The sequence below is a fragment of the Aegilops tauschii genome, chromosome 6 (assembly GCF_002575655.3).
Source record: "Aegilops tauschii subsp. strangulata cultivar AL8/78 chromosome 6, Aet v6.0, whole genome shotgun sequence".
In the NCBI taxonomy this organism is placed as follows: Eukaryota; Viridiplantae; Streptophyta; class Magnoliopsida; order Poales; family Poaceae; genus Aegilops; species Aegilops tauschii.
In genome coordinates, this window is record NC_053040.3 from 418,379,570 (window position 1) to 418,401,946 (window position 22,377).

Consider the following 22,377-nt stretch of genomic DNA (forward strand, 5'->3'; position numbering starts at 1 on the left):
ACTATTTGCTCAAAATGCAAATACAAAGATACCATCTACTTGGCACAATCTACTTTGGTCAATGTTTTCCATAGAGATCCCATTGCCTAATTTAAATGAAGAACGCATGACCCACATTTAAATGAAGAACAATTATTTATTGAAATTCGATGGTCCAAGTGGCTGGTTATTATCGTATAGCAGCACCACCTGAAAGCATCATATAGCAGCAGCAGCTCATAGCAACTCATCATACAGCAGCAGCAGTCTGCAATTCATCATATACCAGCAGCAGCTCATAGCAATTCATCATATAGCAGCAGCAGGAGCAGCTCATAGCAATTCATCATATAGCAGCAGCAGGAGCAGCTCATAGCAATTCATCATATAGTAGCAGCAGGAGCAGCTTGTAGCAACTCATCATATAGCAGCAGCAGCTCATAGCAATTCATCATATAGCAGCAGCAGCAGCTCATAGCAACTCATCATACAGCAGCAGCAGCAGCTCATAGCAATTCATCATATAGCAGCAGCAGGAGCAGCTCATAGCAATGCATCATATAGCAGCAGCAGAAGCAGCTCATAGCAATTCATCGTATAGTGGATCAGAATGAAAATTTGGCAAAAAATCAGAGGAGATCCTCACCTTGTTGGATGAGCTCATCCTTCAACAGCACCTCAAGGCCATGAGCTGGGAGGAGGGGAGGGGGAATAAGGTGCCTTCTGCCGCAGTGTGGCATCAGCCGTAGTTGTGCAGCGCCCGCCAGAGTAGTGCGTTGGACGAACCACAGTGGAGCAGCTGCTGGAGACCATGAGAATGAGGGGCGGCGCCAGAGGGAGGAGCAGCCAGGGAGATTTGCCCCTACCCGCCGGCCATGTAGCCTAGCTGGACATAGCATCGTCGAGGACCAGGCCAGATGGGGCCAGTGGCGACGGCTCGCTGGAGGAACCCTAGTGCTGCAGGCAGGGGATCGAGGTAGAGGGAAAGGGGAGAGGAGATGCAAGCGGGCAGGGCAATGAATGCTTGCGTGTTTGTTTTTACTTGAGGGTCAGGTGTGACACGAGCGTCAGCAGTTGCATTTTGAGTGTAATATAGGCAGACAACAGAGTCATTTCACTATTCCCCTTCCCTTCAATTTTTAGTGAGGTTCTACCCGAAACGCCCCCCTCCAAAGCGAAATTAGTTAAGCCCAAGCCCATAACTCAAAAATGACTTCTTTACATCTTTTATGGCTTATTTTGACAATATGCCCTAAAAAGGCGGAATCGAACTGGCCCTTAACCTGCAATTCAATTGTGTGTGCAATGATGAATCACTCCTGCCTGCTATCTGTACATTTAGGCATCATCATACATGGCATAACCTAATACATGTGCATTCCATTGTAGAATCTGGAATATGCAATGTTTATGTTAGTTCATACGTTGCACATGATGTTTAAATGCCCCTTAAATCTGTTCAGTCAAGTGATGGTCTTTAAGCCTCCTTCTTTGCTTATTTTCTTGATATGTAAGATTTGCTCACACATCTGTTCAATTGCTTGTTTGCATCAGCCAGCCATACTAGGACTATTTGCTTTGATTACTTGTTGTTCTTGACCTAACACTCTAACAGAGCTTGTCAACGATTTAAACACTAAGGGCTGCTGTAGTGGGGCCTTGTCTAACTCATAGGTGACATAAAGGTTTGGCTGTACACTACAGTAGGCTCTCCAAGAGTACCTGGAGATCCAGTTCGAAGGTATGCCTAGTTTTTACATAGTGCAGACATAGTAAATGCTCATTTCATTGTGTGCAAGTGCAAGAGATGCGACATGTTTCATTATGTGGTGTTGTTTTGTTATAATCTCATCCTTTTGTGTTCACAGACTGGAAAGTATGCATATTTATCTTCCAAGGAGACGAGTAACTAGTTTGTGTCACCTTGCAGAGGGGGTGCAATGAAGATAAGATTGAGGATTTCCAAGTACAAGATGTTAGGAAGGAGCCTTGCAAGAGAAGTAGGAGCTGCGCTGAGCCTCTTCAACCTGCTAAGGTAAGTCACTGTATGCAACTCAATAGTTCAATTCCTTGTTTCTGTCAGGCATAGTTAATTTTCTCTTTTCAATTGCTTTATTTGTCCTCAGTTAATGAGATGCCCAAATAATCATGCCTGATGTTCGGTACTTGTATCACTATTAGTTGACATAATTAAAGGCCTTACCATTTAAGTACTCTGCCGAAGTGTGCCAGAAGCTTTGAAGTCTATTAACCAACTATTATTGCATGAGGCTCACAATCTAGTTTATACTATGCTAATGATTGCATAGTTTTGCGTGCTGTAGTATATTTGTATGAAACCCTTTGCTGTTCATTATGCTCCCTAAGACTTTAATTGAGGCACAGAATGGCCAACTGCTTGCTTACTTATACGCAACGTGCTGTCTAAATTTGTAACTTGTCTGTGTTTTCGATTGGGCCCCAACATCATGCTCCTCTGGTGAGCTAAGAGGGATTTCTGTATGCAGGCTGCACAGACTATCTTTTTTATAATTTTTAAAATATCACCTGCTTATGCTTCATGATGTGTAACATTTTTTTTGAAAGTGACGTGTAACATTATTGTTAGTCTTGTTTTGCCATGTAGTACAAAATAGTGTCTTGTTCGCTTCACTGTTGTAACTATATTTTTGCCCTAGTCATGTGTACTTACAGAAACATTTCAGGATGAAGTGACATCAACACAAAGATCTGCGAGCAGTGCGGCATGGCCGTTATCGAATGATTATGGATTGGAATTGGAATGTGCTGATGTTCTCGAGCATCAACTAGAGGTGGCAAGACAACGTGTACATGATTGTCAACGTATAATCAACAAGTTGAGACTGGACATGCAGGTATTAGATGCAGCAGTCAAAAAATGAAACAAGACACTGAGGTAACCATGAAGGAATTGGAGATTTTGCAGACTGAAATTTGTGCTATCTGAATCCGGCCAATCCTATTTTCTGAAGAGATTATAGTTCAAATGGAGTTAAGTTGATGCGCGTCCATGATGTATGAGCTGTATTTGCCCAGTGTATGTAATTTGCTATTTGTGTATGCTTTATTATCACCTGTGCCGAACCATAATGCCCAGTGGGTATAATCAGCTGTAATTTATTTATTGTATAGTGTAGGATTATTCTACCTTTCTATGCCTTGATCTCTTTGTTGTATAGTGTATGCTTTTTAGAGGTGATAGTATTGAGTAGGATAATTCTTTGAATATGCTATATCGTTCAAACGGGGGCCAACTCACCCGACCATGGCCCTTCACGGGCCGTCGGATCCATGGGCCTTCTACGTCTCGTAGGATCCATGGGCCTTCTACGTCTCATAGGATCCATGGGCCTTCTACGTCTCGTAGGATCCATGGGCCTTCTACGTCTCGTAGGATCCATGGGCCTTCTACGTCTCGTAGGATCCATGGGCCTTCTACGTCTCGTAGGATCCATGGGCCGCCGACTCATTTATGGGTCTTGTACGGGCCTTTAATGGGCCGTAGATGGGCCTTCAATGGAAATCGTACGTTTTATGGGCTGACCATAACGGGCCGTTAATAGGCCGTATTTGGTGATGCTATGAAAATGGCCCAACAGACTAACGGTCCACAAACGGGCCGACTGTAACGACGGGCTGAATTTGGCCCACAAGCAGAAAATGACAGTAACGGGCCGTAAGTAACCGAATGCTACAAATGAGCCCAAGAATAAATGGGCCCTCAGAAGGCCGAAAGTTAACTTGGGCTGGAAACGGCCCAACAGAATAACGGGCCGTTAATGGGTATAAAGTGATACACTGTTCATTACGGGCCAGTTTCACCACGGGCCGTTAATGGGTGTAAAGTAATACACTGTTCATTATGGGCCAGTTTCAGCACGGGCCGCTAATGGGCCAAGAGTTACAAAGGGCCTCATATGGGCCGAAAGACGTCATGGGCTATACATGGGCCAGAAGTGAAAACGGGCTGGAATCATATTGGATGGCCAAGATGATGCTACTGGGCCTAATTCGGATAGGGCGTAACGGGCCTTGGTTAGCGGGCTGTAAATGGGCTATATGCGAACAGGCCATTAACAGGCTTTCCATGGGTCGGCCCGCCAGCTTTTGACCAAGTCAAACGGGCCGACCTTTTCACAGGAATGGGCCACTGTTGGGCCGTGCCACGTGTCGACGTATCATAGGCGCCTTCTGTCTAGTGAGTGGATGACATCTGTCCCAACGATGAGCCGACACGTGTTTCCTCTAGCCAATGATGATTTTACACGTGGAAAATCCCCATTGGCCGGGGCTGTTAACGGGTTATCGGATCCAAAACCCGACCCGATAGCTTAAGGGCGTTCCGTTACAGTGGATGCCACGTGTAGGTCACCCTTGACGAAAGCACTTCTGTGACGCGCGATTTATCGTCATGGAAGTGGACACTTCCGTGATGATAATTTTGGTAATGTCATGGAACACTTCTACGACAGCACAGGTATGACTATCTTGATTCTGTCATAAATTTGTCATGGATGTACATGCATGACAAAAAATGCGACCTACTGTGACAAACACGTATCATCACGGAACTGTATTTATTTGTAGTGTAGTTGGTTTATTCGGTGGAAGATCATATGTTCAGATCCTTAATGCATATTAATGCCCCTCTGATTATAAACATGAATATGATTTGTGAGTAGTTATTTTGTTCCTGAGGACATGGGACAAGTCTTGCTATAAGTAGTCATGTGAATTTGGTATTCGTCCGATATTTTGATGAGATGTATGTTGTCTTTCCTCTAGTGGTGTTATGTGAACATCGACTACATGACACTTCACCATTGTTTGGGCCTAGAGGAAGGCATTGGGAAGTAATAAGTAGATGATGGGTTGCTAGAGTGACCGAAGCTTAAACCCTAGTTTACGCGTTGCTTCGTAAGGGGCTGATTTGGATCCATATGTTTTATGCTATGGTTAGGTTTACCTTAATACTTCTTTTGTAGTTGCGGATGCTTGCAATAGGGGTTAATCATAAGTGGGATTCTTTTCCAAGGAAGGGAAGTACCCAATCACCGGTCCACCCACATATCAAATTATCAAAGTAACGAACGCGAATCCTATGATCTTGATGAAAACTAGCTTGACGATAATTTCCATGTGTCCTCGGGAGCTTTTTCCTTCATATAAGAGTTTGTCCAGGCTTGTCCTTTACTACAAAAAGGATTGGGACATCTTGCTGCACCTTATTTACTTTCATTACTTGTTACCCATTACAAATTACCTTATCACAAAACTATCTGTTACCGATAATTTCAGTGCTTGCAGAGAATACCTTACTGAAAACCGCTTGTCATTTCCTTCTACTCCTCGTTGGGTTCGACACTCTTACTTATCGAAAGGACTACGATAGATCCCATAAACTTGTGGGTCATCAACACTCTTTTCTGGCGCCGTTTCCGGGGAGTGAAGCGCCTTTGGTAAGTGGAAATTGGTAAGGAAAAATTTATATAGTGTGCTGAAATTTACTGTCACTTGTTACTATGGAAAGTAATCCTTTGAGGGGCTTGTTCGGGGTATCTTCACCCCGACCAGTAGAGCAAAGAGTTGCTCCTCAACCTACTGAACCTAGTGAAAATGTTTACTTTGAAATTCCTTCGGGTATGATAGAGAAACTGCTAGCTAATCCTTTCACAGGTGATGGAACATTGCATCCCGATTTGCACCTAATCTATGTGGATGAAGTTTGTGGATTATTTAAGCTTGCAGGTATGCCCAAGGATGTTATCAAGAATAAGGTCTTCCCTTTATATTTGAAGGGAAAGGCATTGACATGGTTTAGGCTATATGATGATATGGGATCATGGAACTACAACCGATTGAAATTGGAATTTCATCATAAGTTTTATCCTATGCATCTTGTTCATCGTGATCATAATTATATATATAATTTTTGGCCTCGCGAAGGAGAAAGCATCGCTCAAGCTTGGGGAGGCTTAATTCAATGTTATATTCATGCCCCAATCATGAGCTCTCAAGAGAAATTATTATTCAAAACTTTTATGCTCGGCTTTCTCTCAATAATCGCTCCATGCTCGATACTTCTTGTACTGGCTCTTTTATGATGAAGACTATTGAGTTCAAATGGGATTTATTGGAAAGAATTAAACGCAACTCTGAAGATTGGGACCTCGACGAAGGTAAGGAGTCAGGTATAACACCTAAGTTTGATTGTGTTAAATATTTTATGGATACCGATGTTTTACGTGAATTTAGCACTAAATATGGACTTGACTCTGAGATAGTGGCTTCTTTATGTGAATCATTTGTTGCTCATGTTGACCTCCCTAAGGAGAAGTGGTTCAAATATAATCCTCCCATTGAAGTAAAAGTAGTTGCACCTATTAAAGTTGAAGAAAAGGCTATCACTTATAATGATCCTGTTGTTCCTACTGCTTATATTGAGAAACCACCTTTCCCTGTTAGAATAAAGGATCATGCTAAAGCTTCAACTGTGGTTCGTAAGAGTAATACTAGAACACCTACACCCCCTGAGCAAATTAAGGTTGAACCTAATATTGCTATGGTTAAAGATCTCTTGGCCGATAATATTGATGGCCATGTTATTTACTTCTATGATGAAGCTGCTAGAATTGCTAGACCCGATACTAAAAATAAACATAGACCTGTTGTAGGCATGCCTGTTATTTCTGTTAAAATAGGAGATCATTGTTATCATGGCTTATGTGATATGGGTGCTAGTGCAAGTGCAATACCTCATTCCCTATACAAAGAAATTATGCATGATATTGCACCTGCTGAGATAGAAGAAATTGATGTTACAATTAAGCTTGCCAATAGAGATACTATTTCACCAGTTGGGATTGTTAGAGATGTTGAAGTCTTGTGTGGGAAAGTTAAATATCCTGCTGATTTTCTTGTTCTCGGTTCCCCACAAGATGAATTTTGTCCCATTATATTTGGTAGACCCTTCTTGAACACTGTTAATGCTAGGATAGACTGCAAAGAGGATGTTGTTACTATTGGTATGGGGGATATGTCTCATGAGTTTAACTTTGCTAAATTTAGTAAACAACACCGTGATGAGGAATTTCCTAGTAAAGATGAAATTATTGGTCTTGCTTCTATTGCCGTGCCTCCTAATGATCCTTTAGAACAATATTTGCTAGACCATGAAAATGATATGTTTATGAATTAAAGAAGGGAAATAGATGAAGTATTCTTTAACCAGGGACCTGTTCTGAAACACAACCTGCCTGTTGAAATCCTAGGGGATCCTCCTCCACCCAAGGGTGATCCCGTGTTTGAGATTAAGCCATTACCTGATACTCTTAAATATGCTTATCTTGATGAGAAAAAGATATATCATGTTATTATTAGTGCTAACCTTTCAGAGCATGAAGAAAAGAAATTATTCATGGGCACTCCCCTTGGTAACTGCCAAGCTTGGGGAGGTGCCCCGGTATCGTATCACCATCACACTCCTGTCTTTACCGTTTTTCTTAGTTCGATCCTTTTGGTAATATCTTGATTTAGTAGAATAAAGTTTTAGTATGATTTAGTTTTGAGTTTTGCTTTATGATCTCTCTATGTAATCGAGTCCGTGAGCTATATATAATAAAGATTAGTGTTGAGTCAAGGGCTTTGGTTATATTGCTATGATCTTGAGGGAATAATAAGAAAAAGAGAGAATAAAAAGAAATAAAGAGATCATATTGATCTTATGGAGAGTATGATGAATAAAAGTTGTTGAGAGTTGACAAACTTAGTTTTGGCCATCATTGCAATTAATAGGAAGTAATAAAGAAAGAGAGATTCTCACATATAAATATACTATCTTGGACATCTTTTATGATTGTGAGCACTCATTAAAATATGACATGCTAAAGAGTTGATGTTGGACAAGGAAGGCAACGTAATGGGTTATGTTTTCTTACATCCGAAATAAAGTATATTGTCATGGATCATCCAACATGTTGAGCTCGCCTTTCTCCCTCATGCTAGCCAAACTCTTTGCACTAAGTAGAGATACTACTTGTGCTTCCAAATATCCTTAAACCCAGTTTTGCCATGAGAGTCCACCATACCTACCTATGGATTGAGTAAGATCCTTCAAGTAAGTTGTCATTGTTGCATGCAATAAAAATTGCTTTATAAATATGTATGATTTATTAGTGTGGAGAAAATAAGCTTTATACGATCTTGTGATGTGGAAGAAATAAAAGCGATGGACTGCATAATAAAGGTCCATATCACAAGTGGAAATATAAAGTGACGTTCTTTCGCATTAAGATTTTGTGCATCCAACCATAAAAGCACATGACAACCTCTGCTTCCCTCTGCGAAGGGCCTATCTTTTATTCTTGTCTTATACCTTATACAAGAGTCATGGTGATCATCACCTTTACGTTTTACATTTTATCCTTTGGCAAGCACATTGTGTTGGAAAGATCCTGATGTGTGTGTGTGTGTGTGTGTGTGTGTGTGTGTGTGTGTGTGTGTGTGTATATATACAATTGGATGTAAGTTAGCATGAATTATTATTGTTGACATTACCCTTGAGGTAAAAGGTTGGGAGGCAACACTATAAGCCCTATCTTTCTCTGTGTCCGATTAAAACTCCATACCCATAAGTATTGCGTGAGTGTTAGCAATTGTGAAAGACTAAATGATAGTTGAGTATGTGGACTTGCTAAAAAGCTCTCCCATTGACGGTTTCCGATGTTATGATAAATTGCAATTGCTTCAATGACCGAGACCATAGTTTGTTAGTTTTCAATGAAGTTTCTGATTCATACTTGACATTGTGAATAGATTGTTACTTTAGCATAAGAAATCATATGACAATATATATGTTGCTGTTATAAGAATGATCATGATGCCTTCATGTTCGCATTTTATTTTATCGACCCCTTGATACGTCTCCGTCGTATCTATAATTTTTGATTGTTTTCCATGCCAATATTATACAACTTTCATATACTTTTGGCTACTTTTTATAATATTTTTGGGACTAACATATTGATCCAGTGCCCAGTGCCAGTTCCTGTTTGTTGCATGTTTTTTGTTTCGTTGAAAACCCATATCAAACGGAGTCCAAACGGGATAAAAACTGACGGAGATTTTTTTGGAATATTTATGAATTTTGGGAAGTGGAATCAACACGAGATGATGCCCGAGGGGGCCACGAGGCAGGGGGCGCGCCCCTGACCCTCGTGGACACCCCGTAAGGCGGTTATTGCCCTTCTTTCATCGCAAGAAAGCTAATATCTGGATAAAAAACATGTTCAAATTTCAATCCAATCGGAGTTACGGATCTCCGGTTATAAAAGAAACGGTGAAAGGGCACAATCCAGAACGCAGAAACAGAGAGAGACAGAGAGACAGATCCAATCTCGGAGGGGCTCTCGCCCCTCCCATGCCATGAAGACCAAGGACCAGAGGGAGAACCCTTCTCCCACCTAGGGAGAAGGCCAAGCAAGAAGAAGAAGGAGGGGGGATCTCTCCCCCTCGCTTCCGGTGGCGCCGGAACGCCGCCGGGGCCATCATCGTCACCGCAATCTACACCAACACCTCCGTCATCTTCACCAACATCTTCATCACCTTCCCCCATCTTTCTACAGCGGTCCACTCTCCTGCAACCCGCTGTACCCTCTACTTGAACATGGTGCTTTATGCTTCATATTATTATCCAATGATGTGTTGCTATCCTATGATGTCTGAGTAGATTTTCGTTGTCCTATCGGTGATTGGTGAATTGCTATGATTAGTTTAATTTTGCTTGTGGTTATGTTGCTGTCCTTTGGTGCCCATCATATGAGAGTGCGCGTGGACACACCATAGGGTTAGTTTTATGTTGGTAGGACTATGTATTGGAGGGCAAGAGTGACAGAAGCTTCAACCTAGCATAGAAATAGATGCATACGGGATTGAAGGGGGACCAATATATCTTAATGCTATGGTTGGGTTTTACCTTAATGAACATTAGTAGTTGCGGATGCTTGCTAATAGTTCCAATCATAAGTGCATAGAATTCCAAGTCAGGGATGACATGCTAGCAGTGGCCTCCCCCACATAAAACTTGCTATCGGTCTAGTAACGAGTCAATTGCTTAGGGACAATTTCGCAACTCCTACCACCACTTTTCCATACTCGCTATACTAACTTTATTGCTTCTTTACTTAAAACAGCCCCTAGAATTTATTTACGTGCTCTTTATTATCTTGCAAACCTATCCAACAACACCTACAAAGTACTTCTAGTTTCATACTTGTTCTTGGTAAAGCGAACGATAAGCGTGCGTAGAGTTGTATCAGTGGTCGATAGAACTTGAGGGAATATTTGTTCTACCTTTAGCTCATCGTTGGGTTCAACACTCTTACTTATCGAAAGAGGCTACAATTGATCCCCTATACTTTTGGGCTATCACACCTCTATCTCTAAACATGTGGACATATATTTTCGATTTCGGCTTCCGCTTGAGGACAAGCGAGGTCTAAGCTTGGGGGAGTTGATACGTCCATTTTGCATCATGCTTTGATATTGATATTTATTGCGTTATGGGCTGTTATTACACATTATGTTATAATACTTATGCCTTTTCTCTATTATTTTACCATGTTTACTTGAAGAGGGAGAATGCCGGCAGCTGGAATTCTGGGCTGGAAAAGGAGCAAATATTAGAGACCTATTCTGCACAACTCCAAAAGTCCTGAAACTCCACGGAAGTTATTTTTGGAATTAATAAAAATACTGAGCGAAGAAAGTACCGGAGGGGGGCTACCCACCATCCACGAGGGTGGGGCGCACCCTACCCCCCTGGGCGCGCCCCCTGCCTCGTGGGCCCCTGTCAGGCCTCCGGTGCCCATCTTTGGCTATATGGTGTCTTTCACCCTGGAAAAAAATCAGGAAGAAGCTTTCGGGACGAAACACCGCCGCCACGAGGTGGAACCTTGGAGGAACCAATCTAGGGCTCCGGCGGAGCTGTTCTGCTGGGGAAACATCCCTCCGGGAGGGGGAAATCATCACCATCGTCATCACCATCGATCCTCTCAGTGGGAGGGGGTCAATCTCCATCAACATCTTCACTAGCACCATCTCCTCTCAAACCCTAGTTCATCTCTTGTATCCAATCTTTGTCCCAAAACCTCAGATTGGTACCTGTGGGTTGCTAGTAGTGTTGATTACTCCTTGTAGTTGATGCTAGTTGGTTTATTCGGTGGAAGATCATATGTTTAGATCCTTAATGCATATTAATACCCCTCTGATTATAAACATGAATATGATTTGTGAGTAGTTACATTTGTTCCTGAGGACATGGGAGAAGTCTTGCTATAAGTAGTCATGTGAATTTGGTATTCGTCCGATATTTTGATGAGATGTATGTTGTCTTTCCTCTAGTGGTGTTATGTGAACGTCGACTACATGACACTTCACCATTGTTTGGGCCTAGAGGAAGGCATTGGTAAGTAATAAGTAGATGATGGGTTGCTAGAGTGACAGAAGCTTAAACCCTAGTTTATGCGTTGCTTCATAAGGGGCTGATTTGGATCCATATGTTTTATGCTATGGTTAGGTTTACCTTAATACTTCTTTTGTAGTTGCGGATGCTTGCAATAGGGGTTAATCATAAGTGGGATGCTTGTCCAAGTAAGGGCAGTACCCAATCACCGGTCCACCCACATATCAAATTATCAAAGTAACGAACGCAAATCATATGATCTTGATGAAAACTAGCTTGACAATAATTCCCATGTGTCCTCGTGAGCTTTTTCCTTCATATAAGAGTTTGTCCAGGCTTGTACTTTGCTACAAAAAGGATTGGGCCATCTTGCTGCACCTTATTTACTTTCATTACTTGTTACCTGTTACAAATTACCTTATCACAAAACTATCTGTTACCGATAATTTCAGTGCTTGCAGAGAATACCTTACTGAAAACCGCTTGTCATTTCCTTCTGCTCCTCGTTGGGTTTGACACTCTTACTTACCGAAAGGACTACGATAGATCCCCTACACTTGTGGGTCATCAGGCTCTTTTATGGCAATCACTTTAGGAGAAGCTTCTAAACTCCTAGACAATATTATGGTCAATTATTCTCAATGGCACACCGAAAGATCCACTAGTAAAAAGGTTCATGCGATAGAAGAGATTAATGTTTTGAGTGGAAAGATGGATGAACTTATGAAATTGTTTGCTAATAAAAGTGTTTCTTATGATCCTAATGATATGCCTTTGTCCACTTTGATTTAGAATAATAATGAATCTATGGATGTGAATTTTGTTGGTAGGAACAATTTTGGCAACAACGCGTATAGAGGAAACTTTAATTCTAGGCCGTTCCCTAGTAATTCCTCTAATAATTATGGTAATTCCTACAACAAATCTTATGGAAATTTTAATAAGATGCCCGCTGATTTTGTGACTACTGTTAATGAATTTATGAGTTCACAAAAGAATTTCAATGCTTTGATTGAAGAAAAATTGCTTAAGATTGACGAGTTGGCTAGGAACGTGGATAGAATTTCTCTTGATGTTGATTCTTTGAAACTTAGATCTATTCCACCTAAGCATGATATCAATGATTCTCTCAAAGCTATGAGAATTTCCATTGATGAGTGCAAAGAAAGAACCGCTAGGATGCGTGCTAAAAAAGATTGCTTTGTGAAAGCGTGTTCTTCTAGTTTTCATGATAATAAAGATGAAGATCTAAAAGTGATTGATGTGACTTCTATTAAATATTTGTTTACCAATATGAATCTTGATAATGATGGGACCGGAGATGAGTCAACTTTAGTTAAAAGGCGTCCCAATGATTCGGAGTTTTTGGATCTTGATGCTAAAATTAATAAAAGTGGGATTGAAGAGGTCAAAAATTTACATAGCAATGAACCCACTATTTTGGATTTCAAGGAATTTAATTATGATAATTGCTCTTTGATAGATTGTATTTCCTTGTTGCAATGTGTGTTAAATTCTCCTCACGCTTATAATCAAAATAAGCTTTTACTAAACATATCGTTGATGCTTTAATGCAATCTTATGAAGAAAAGCTTGAACTAGAGGTTTCTATCCCTAGAAAACTTTATGATGAGTGGGAACCTACTATTAAAATTAAGATTAAAGATTATGAATGATACACTTTGTGTGGTTTGGGCGCTAGTGTTTCCACGATTCCAAAAACTTTGTGTGATGTGCTAGGTTTCCGTAAATTTGATGATTGTTCTTTAAATTTGCATCTTGCGGGTTCCACCATTAAGAAACCTATGGGAAGGATTAATGATTTTCTTATTGTTGCAAATAGGAATTATGTGCCCGTGGATTTCATCATTCTTGATATAGATTGCAATCCTACATGCCCTATTATTCTCGGTAGACCTTTCCTTAGAATGATTGGTGCAATTATTGACATGAAAGAAGGAAATATTGGATTCCAATTTCCATTACGGAAAGGCATGGAACACTTTCCTAGAAATAAAATTAAATTGCCTTATGAATCAATTATGAGAGCCACTTATGGATTGCATACCAAAGATGATAATACCTAGGTCTATCCTGGTTTTTATGCCTAGCTAGGGGCGTTAAACGATAGCGCTTGTTGGGAGGCAACCCAATTTTATTTTTGTTTCTTGCTTTTTGCTCCTGTTTAGTAATAAATAATTCATCTAGCTTCTGTTTAGATGTGGTTTTATGTTTTAATTAGTGTTTGTGCCAATTAGAACCTTTGGGAAGACTTTGGTGAACCTTTGCGATCTTGCTGTAAAAAACAGAAACTTTTGCGTTCCCGAGATTAGCTGTCATTTTTTACTGGAGAGTGATTTTAGGTTGATTATTTTTGCATATGATTAATAGACAAATTCCGCACGTCCACCAATTGTTTCAGAATTTTTAGAGTTACATAAGTATTCGAAAGTTACAGATTTCTACATACTGTTCTATTTTTGACAGATTATGTTTTTCGTGTGTTGATTGCTTATTTTGATGACTCTATGGGTAGTATCGGGGGGTTGGAACCATGGAGAAGTTGGAATATAGTAGGTTTAACACCAATATAAATAAATAATAAGTTAATTACAGTACCTTAAAGTGGTGGTTTATTTTCTTATACTAACGGAGCTCATGAGATTTTCTGTTGAAGTTTTGTGTTGTGAAGTTTTCAAGTTTTTAGGTAAAGATTTGATGGATTTTGGAATAAGGAGTGGCAAGAGCTAAGCTTGGGGATTCCCAAGGCACCCCAAGGTAAAATTCAAGGACAACAAAAAGCCTAAGCTTGGGGATGCCCCGGAAGGCATCCCCTCTTTCGTCTTCATCTATCGGTAACTTTACTTGAGGCTATATTTCTATTCACCACATGATATGTGTTTTGCTTGGAGCGTCTTGTATGATTTGAGTCTTTTCTTTTTAGTTTACCACAATCATCCTTTCTGTACACACCTTTTGGGAGAGACATGCTTTAATCATAATTTATTAGAATACTCTATGTGCTTCACTTATACCCTTTGAGCTAGATAACTTTGCTCTAGTGCTTCACTTATATCTTTTTAGAGCACGGTGGTGGTTTTATTTTATAGAAATTATTGTTATCTGATGCTTCACTTATATTATTTTGAGAGTCTTTTAGAACAGCATGGTAATTTGCTTTGGTTATAAAACGAGTCCTAATATGATGGGCATCCAAGATGGGTATAATAAAAACTTTCATATAAAGTGCGTTGAATACTATGAGAAGTTTGATGCTTAATAATTGTTTTGAGATATAAAGATGGTGATATGAGAGTCATGCCAGTTGAGTAATTGTGAAATTGATAAATACTTGTGTTGAGGTTTGCAAGTCCCGTAGCATGCACGTATGGTAAACGTTGTGTGACAAATTTGAAGCATGAGGTGTTCTTTGATTGTCATCCTTTGTGTGGAGGTCGGGATCACGCGATGGTTAACTCCTACCAACCCTTCCCCTAGGAGCATGCATGTAGTGCTTGGTTTTGATGACTTGTAGATTTTTGCAATAAGTATGTGAGTTCTTTATGACTAATGTTGAGTCCATGGATTATACGCACTCTCACCCTTCCACCATTGCTAGCCTCTCTTGTGCCGCGCAACTTTCGCCGGTACCATGAACCCATTACTACCTTCCTCAAAACAACCACCATACCTTCCTATTATGGCATTTCCATAGCCATTCCGAGATATATTGCCATGCAACTTTCCACCGTTCCGTTTATTATGACACGCTCCATCATTGTCATATTGCTTTGCATGATCATGTAGTTGACATCGTATTTGTGGCAAAGTCACCATTCATAATACTTTCATACATGTCACTCTTGATTCATTGCATATCCCGGTAGACCGCCGGAGGCATTCACATAGAGTCATATTTTGTTCTAAGTATCGAGTTGTAAGTAAATAAAAGTGTGATGATCTTCATTATTAGAGCATTGTACTGTGTGAGGAAAAAAAAGAGAAAGGCCAATTAAAAAAGAGAAGGCCCAAAAAAGAGAGAGAGAGAAAAAGATAGAAGGGACAATGTTACTATCTTTTTTCCACACTTGTGATTCAAAGTAGCACCATGGTCTTTATGATAGAGAGTCTCTTATTTTGTCACTTTCATATACTAGTGGGAATTTTTCATTATATAACTTGGCTTGTATATTCCAACAATGGGCTTCCTCAAATGCCCTAGGTCTTCGTGAGCAAGCAAGTTGGATGCACACCCACTTAGTTTCTTTTGTTGAGCTTTCATACATTTATAGCTCTAGCGCATCCGTTGCATGGCAATCCCTACTCACTCACATCGATATCTATTGATGGGCATCTCCATAGCCCATCGATACGCCTAGTTGATGTGAGACCATCTTCCTTCTTTTTTGTCTTCTCCGCAACCACCACTCTATTCCACCTATAGTGTTATGTCCATGGCTCACGCTCATGTATTGCGTGAACATTGAAAAAGTTTGAAAAGGCTAAAGTATGAGACGATTGCTTGGCTGAAACCGGGGTTGTGCATGATTTGAGTATTTTGTGTGACGAAGATGGAGCATAGCCAAACTATATGATTTTGTAGGGATGAACTTTCTTTGGCCATGTTATTCTCAGAAGACATAATTGCTTGGTTAGTATGCTTGAAGTATTATTATTTTTATGTCAACACTAAACTTTTGTCTTGAATCTTTCGGATCTGAACATTCATGCCACAATAAAAGAAATTACATTGAAATTATGTTAGGTAGCATTCCATATCAAAAATTCTGTTTTTATCATTTACCTACTCGAGGACGACCAGGAATTAAGCTTGGGGATGCTTGATACGTCTCCAATGTATCTATAATTTTTTATTGTTCCATGCTATTATGTTATCTGTTTTGGATGTTTAACGGGCTTTAATATGCTCTTTTATATTATTTTTGGGACTAACCTATTAACCGCGGGCCCAGTGCCAATTTTTGTTTTTTTTTGCCTATTTCAGTGTTTTGCAGAAAACGAATATCAAAAGGAATCCAAATGGAATGAAACCTTCGCGAGGATATTTCTTGGAACAAACGCAATCCAGAAGACTTGGAGTTGAAGTCTGGAACTCCGCGAGGCGGCCACGAGGCAGGAGGGCGCACCCAGGGGGGTAGGCGTGCCCCCCACCCTCGTGGGCCCCATGAAGCTCCACCAACCTATTTCTTTCGCCTATATATACCCTTGTACCCTAGAAACATCAGGGGCATCCACGAAACCACTTTTCCAACGCCGCAACCTTCTGTACCCGTGAGATCCCATCTTGGGGCCTTTTCTGGCGCTTCGCCGGAGGGGGAATCAATCGCCGAGGGCTTCTATATAAACACCATAGCCTCTCCGATGAAGTGTGAGTAGTTTACCACAGACCTTCGGGTCCATAGTTATTAGCTAGATGGCTTCTTCTCTCTCTTTGGTTCTCAATACAAAGTTCTCCTCGATTCTCTTGGAGATCTATTCGATGTAATATTCTTTTGCGGTGTGTTTGCCGAGATCCGATGAATTGTGGATTTATGATCAAGTTTATCTATGAAAAATATTTGGTTCTTCTCTGAATTATTATATGCATGATTTCATATCTTTGCAAGTCTCTTCGAATTATCGGTTTAGTTTGGCCTACTAGATTGATCTTTCTTGCAATGGGAGAAGTGCTTAGCTTTGGGTTCAATCTTGCGGTGTCCTTTCCTAGTGACAATAGGGGCAGCAAGGCACGTATTGTATTGTTGCCATCGAGGATAAAAAGATGGGGTTTATATCATATTGCTTGAGTTTATCCCTCTACATCATGTCATCTTGCTTAATGTGTTACTCTGTTCTTATGAACTTAATACTCTAGATGCAGGCAGGAGTCGGTCGATGTGTGGAGTAATAGTAGTAGATGCAGAATCGTTTCGGTCTACTTGACATGGACGTGATGCCTATATTCATGATCATGCCTAGATATTCTCATAACTATGCGCTTTTCTATCAATTGCTCGGCAGTAATTCGTTCACCCACCATAATATATGCTATCTTGAGAGAAGCCACTAGTGAAACCTATGGCCCCCGGGTCTCTTTCCTATTATCTTGAATCACTTTTATTTACATCGCATCTCGTTTACTATTTTGCAATCTTTACTTTCCAATCTATACAACAAAAATACCAAAAATATTTATCTTATTATCTTTATCAGATCTCACTTTTGCGATTGGCCGTGAAGGGATTGACAACCCCTTTATCGCGTTGGTTGCAAGGTTCTTGATTGTTTGTGCAGGTACTAGGTGACTTGCGTCTTATCTCCTACTGGATTGATACCTTGGTTCTCAAAACTGAGGGAAATACTTACGCTACTTTGCTGCACCCTTTCCTCTTCAAGGGAAAACCAACGCATGCTCAAGAGGTAGCACCCTGTCATTGTTGGCATCGTTCCAAAGCTTCTTGATGTTATCAGTCATCCACCGAAACGGGCGTACCGCACAGTCATCATTTGGTCCATAGTATAAGTCGAGAAGCTGGAACCTTGAATTCTTCAGGTCAAGAAATATCGAAACCCAATGACCAACACCACCCAAGTGAGGAGGAATTTCAGGTGGGTCAAAAGTGGGGAAAATAACCTGAAGCAAGATAAACACACAAATCATTAAAAACTGAAAATTAATATCAACGGTACAAAGAAAAATAATACAATATAGACAGAGTGGATCACAGTGGAAACTAATACAGAGACAAAGAACAAGATATTGCTTACAGAATCATGTGCATCCATGCTATCTGGGCCAATCGCCAAGAAGTACTTCCTAACACGGGAATCAAACCGACCTCTGAAAATCTTGTCCTAAAATAATGCAGACAACAGCAACAAATGAAAATACAATGAGACAAACAAGTTTTAACTAATATGGTAAAGAACAAAATAGAAAAGAAATTACTATATGGTTGACTTACACAAACCCAATACGGCAGGATGAGTTTATCTGATCCCTGGTATTTGGCACGTAGACAATACAGTGCAATCTCAGCTACATTAGATCGAAGCATTCCGCAAGGAGAAAAAGATATTGCGACATCTTCAATAGTAGCTTCACACTCATTGTTTTGGAACATAAGCTTTGATCTAAAACAAGCAATAGAAAGTAAAAGAAGTTCAGCATCAGGAACTCAAGAAGTTCAACACACATATAAGCACAGAAGTTCAGCAACATCACAACAGGCAGTACAAGAAGTTCATCAACAGAGGGTAAAGAAGTTCAGGTAATTATGACCAGCTGCACTCACCTCTTAGAACGGTCATTCTTAAGCCTGGTTACACTGAAATAAAAGTCATCAACCTTCTTTCGGATGACAGCATGCAAGTTCACTATCTGCTCAGCAAAAGAATAGAACACAAGCACATCTCAGTTGCTACACCAAAAGATAAAAACATCCACACATACAGCTTCACTTCACTTCACTTTATTTACAAACCACACCACAAAGCACAAAACAGAAGTTCAACTTGCACCATGCAGACAGTACGCATCGATATCATGGACTAAAACAAACAACAAAAGGGATGGGGATTGGGAAAGAAGAGAGAAGCATGCTCCTCTCTTTATGGATTCTTGCCTAGACCAGTTGCAGCACTGGAATGATCATTCTCCTTTCCCAAGCTATCACTTTCAGTGTCTTCATCATCATCTCCAATAGACATTGAAGTGTCGTCAGCAAGGACATCAGCAGCAGCTGGAGCAGCTGAACAATCTGAAACAACAAAAACCGTTAGTTGTGTTGCAGTAGGAAGAGCTGGAGAACCAGCGTCAACAGCATCTGATGGCTCTGCTGGAGGAGAATTCTCCGGGCATGTAGTAGCACTACCACCAGTCTCAACAGCAGCCTCGATGGGATCTTTCTCTGAAGTGATATCTCCAGGTGTCTTGCCCTGCTCAGCATCAGAGATCGCAGTGCCGATGGACGACTGAGGTTCACTTGGGTCCACCCCATCGAAGCAGTCGGTGCCTGACACAGCCTTGTTTGTAACCTTCTCTGAAGGAACACTAGCATCGTCATTCTGCAGCAAGAACAGAAAGTCATTACAAATGGGCACATAGTGATAAAATGTACAAGAAGTAAAATAAAAATTGAAGCAAATGGACAAGAAAAATGGTACTTTATGATCACTGCCATGTACCTCATCAACAAATATATCACTTGCGGGAGCAGGTTCATGCACAGGGACAGTTGCGCTTTCAGGTAAAACATCCTCCTCAACCCTAGCACCATCATCGACAGCCTACAAAAAAATCATATGGAACACAATGTCTAATCAGCAGAAGTTTAGATTACATAATTAAAGAAGCTCGGCTATAACCACTGACACATAGTGGAAGTCCAAAGACAGTAAACATAGAAGGTCAGATATCAAACTACTATTATACAAAAGGGAACAAAAGGGCTAGTTATGGAAAGCTTAGAAGTTCAGATACTGTAGTCCTTGAAGTTCAGATAATGAAAACAAAGAAGGTGACCTACGAAACACTAATACTGAAAAGAAGAACAGATGAAATCAATAAGGGTCACCAATGACTAAAAATAGTAATAACTGAAAGCTAACAATGAACATTAATGCAAAGAACTATCAAAAGCCAACATAAACAAACCTCTTCGGTATGCTCCATGTGGCCTCCTTCACGACCCAAACGAACAGAATCTTGCATCTGAATCTGTCTCACAACAACACTAGCCTCATCTTCAAACGGCTTGCAACGAGCATCATGCATTTCCTTGAATAGCCCAAAGCTAGTCCGGAGGTGGGAAGTGCTTTGACGAAGCTTAGCAAGAAATCTAGCTTCAATTGACAAAACCTCCTTCGAAGACTCAGCATCAAAATCGTGGCCGGGAGGAAGAATCCCATCGACGCGACTAAGATGCTCAACAGTTGTCGGAACACTGCCAACTCCCCACAAACACTTTCTAGAAGACCATCAATCCTAACAAGGGAAAGATTGGCAGCATCAAACAAACCCTCAGAAGACACGCCACCTGCAGCACTCACACGGGCAGAAGAACCTCCTGGATCTACAGGGGGCACTAGTGTTGACATCCCGGGAGAATTCAAATCTTGGGGAAGTTCCACTCCCTAGGCTGGTGGCACGAGGCATACTAAGAACAGGACGTTTGATACGCCTAAAGAACACAACCTCGGCCTGTGTCTTCCACTGCATCCAAAACAAAAGTTAACGTGTCAAAAAACAAATGAAGGAACATGGAACAAAATATTGAAGACAGTATCAGAAGTTCAAGTTAAACTACACAGAAAAGAATGGTGCATAGAAACACTCACAGGAAGTTTCCCAAACACCCAGTTGGTTGGGTCATCATCACCCTTCTTAACCAAGTCAGCCGCAGCAAGCTCAAGAAGCTTGGCCTGATCCATGAAATTGATGTGAGGGGTCCTCAAGTCAGGATTAGACGTCTTGCCAATGATAAGGCAGTCCAGATACATAAGAAGCGGCGTGATGGCACAGCCTGTGACAGCTTTTCCTCTTCTAGTCCCTTGCTGATACCTAATAGCAGCCCTTCGAATATCATCAACAACCAACTGGCAATAGTCCATATTTGCCATATCTTCAAAGACAAGATTCTCAGCCATTGTTGCCTCCCTGGACACTCGTGTAGACGTACGAGGAATTACAACCTTCATGAAAAGAATTAGGTAAAACACCTGTAGAGCCAGATCATCCTTCGTCTCATCCTTCACAAGTTCCCCGAGGATATCCCGCAGATCCTTTTGTCTTGATGTCATCAGTCCTAGCGTAGGCAAGTTTGGCCTTCAACCTCATAACAACATTATCAAACCCATCCTCTGAGGGCCTAGGAGGGGTACGATCACCTTGAGAGAATCCAAAAAGATGGTGAACAGCATCACTTGTAATACGGAAAACCTTGTTCGCCTCACCCATGTCCAGAATCATAATTTTAGGGTCAATCCTCGTGTAGATGTGGTCCATCAAAGGACGAGAAATGTTGGAATCAACCTTCAAGTCAAACACACACCCAAAACCAGCCTTGATAACCCTCGCCTTGTGCCTAAGTTGTAGCAATTTTGCACATGTCTTGACCTCTTTCAGTGAGCAGCGAACCGTCTTGTTAAAACGTTTCGCCTCATCTCCTCCTTCATCACCTTCTTCGGCTACTTTGCCTCCTCTCTTCCTCTTCTCAGGCCGCATCACAAGCTGATACTGCAAAAAATACAATGACAAGGAAAAAAGGCAGAACAATGAGATAGACAAACGACTTCAAAATTTCACTAATGTCTACATAGGCAGTACATTGCAGAAGTCCAACTATGTCTACATAGGAAGTACAACCATGTATGACCAGAAGTTAAGATGCTTTCAAAGTGTTAGAAATTTACAGAGCATAAGTTCAACCATGTACACCAATGCATTAAAAACCATGTATACCAAGAAGTTAAGCTAATTTCCTCATCTATATATAAAGAAGTTCACATATGTACACAAAGGTAGTAATACCATATAAGCCAAGCAGTTTAGCTAATTTATTCATGTATATGAAGTAGAAGGTCAACTATGTACACTAAGGTAGTATTACAAACACAAATATAACAACAAATCTACAATTGTTCTCAAAAGCAGTAAACATGACAGATTCATACCTGATCAGCAGCATCATCATCATCATCATCCTCGTCATCAGCGTTGAAATCAGCATCATCCTGGTCCTCTGGATTAACACGAGAACGCTTCTTGCAACCCTTGTTAACCTTTGCCGGTGCAACCTTGCGCTTAACGCCGCATTTCTTGCCCTTACCAGATGCACCACCACCAAGCGGAGAAGGTGTAGGCGCCGCAGTGGCAAGCACATGAGGACTACGACATGGCGTACCACCGAGGGCTA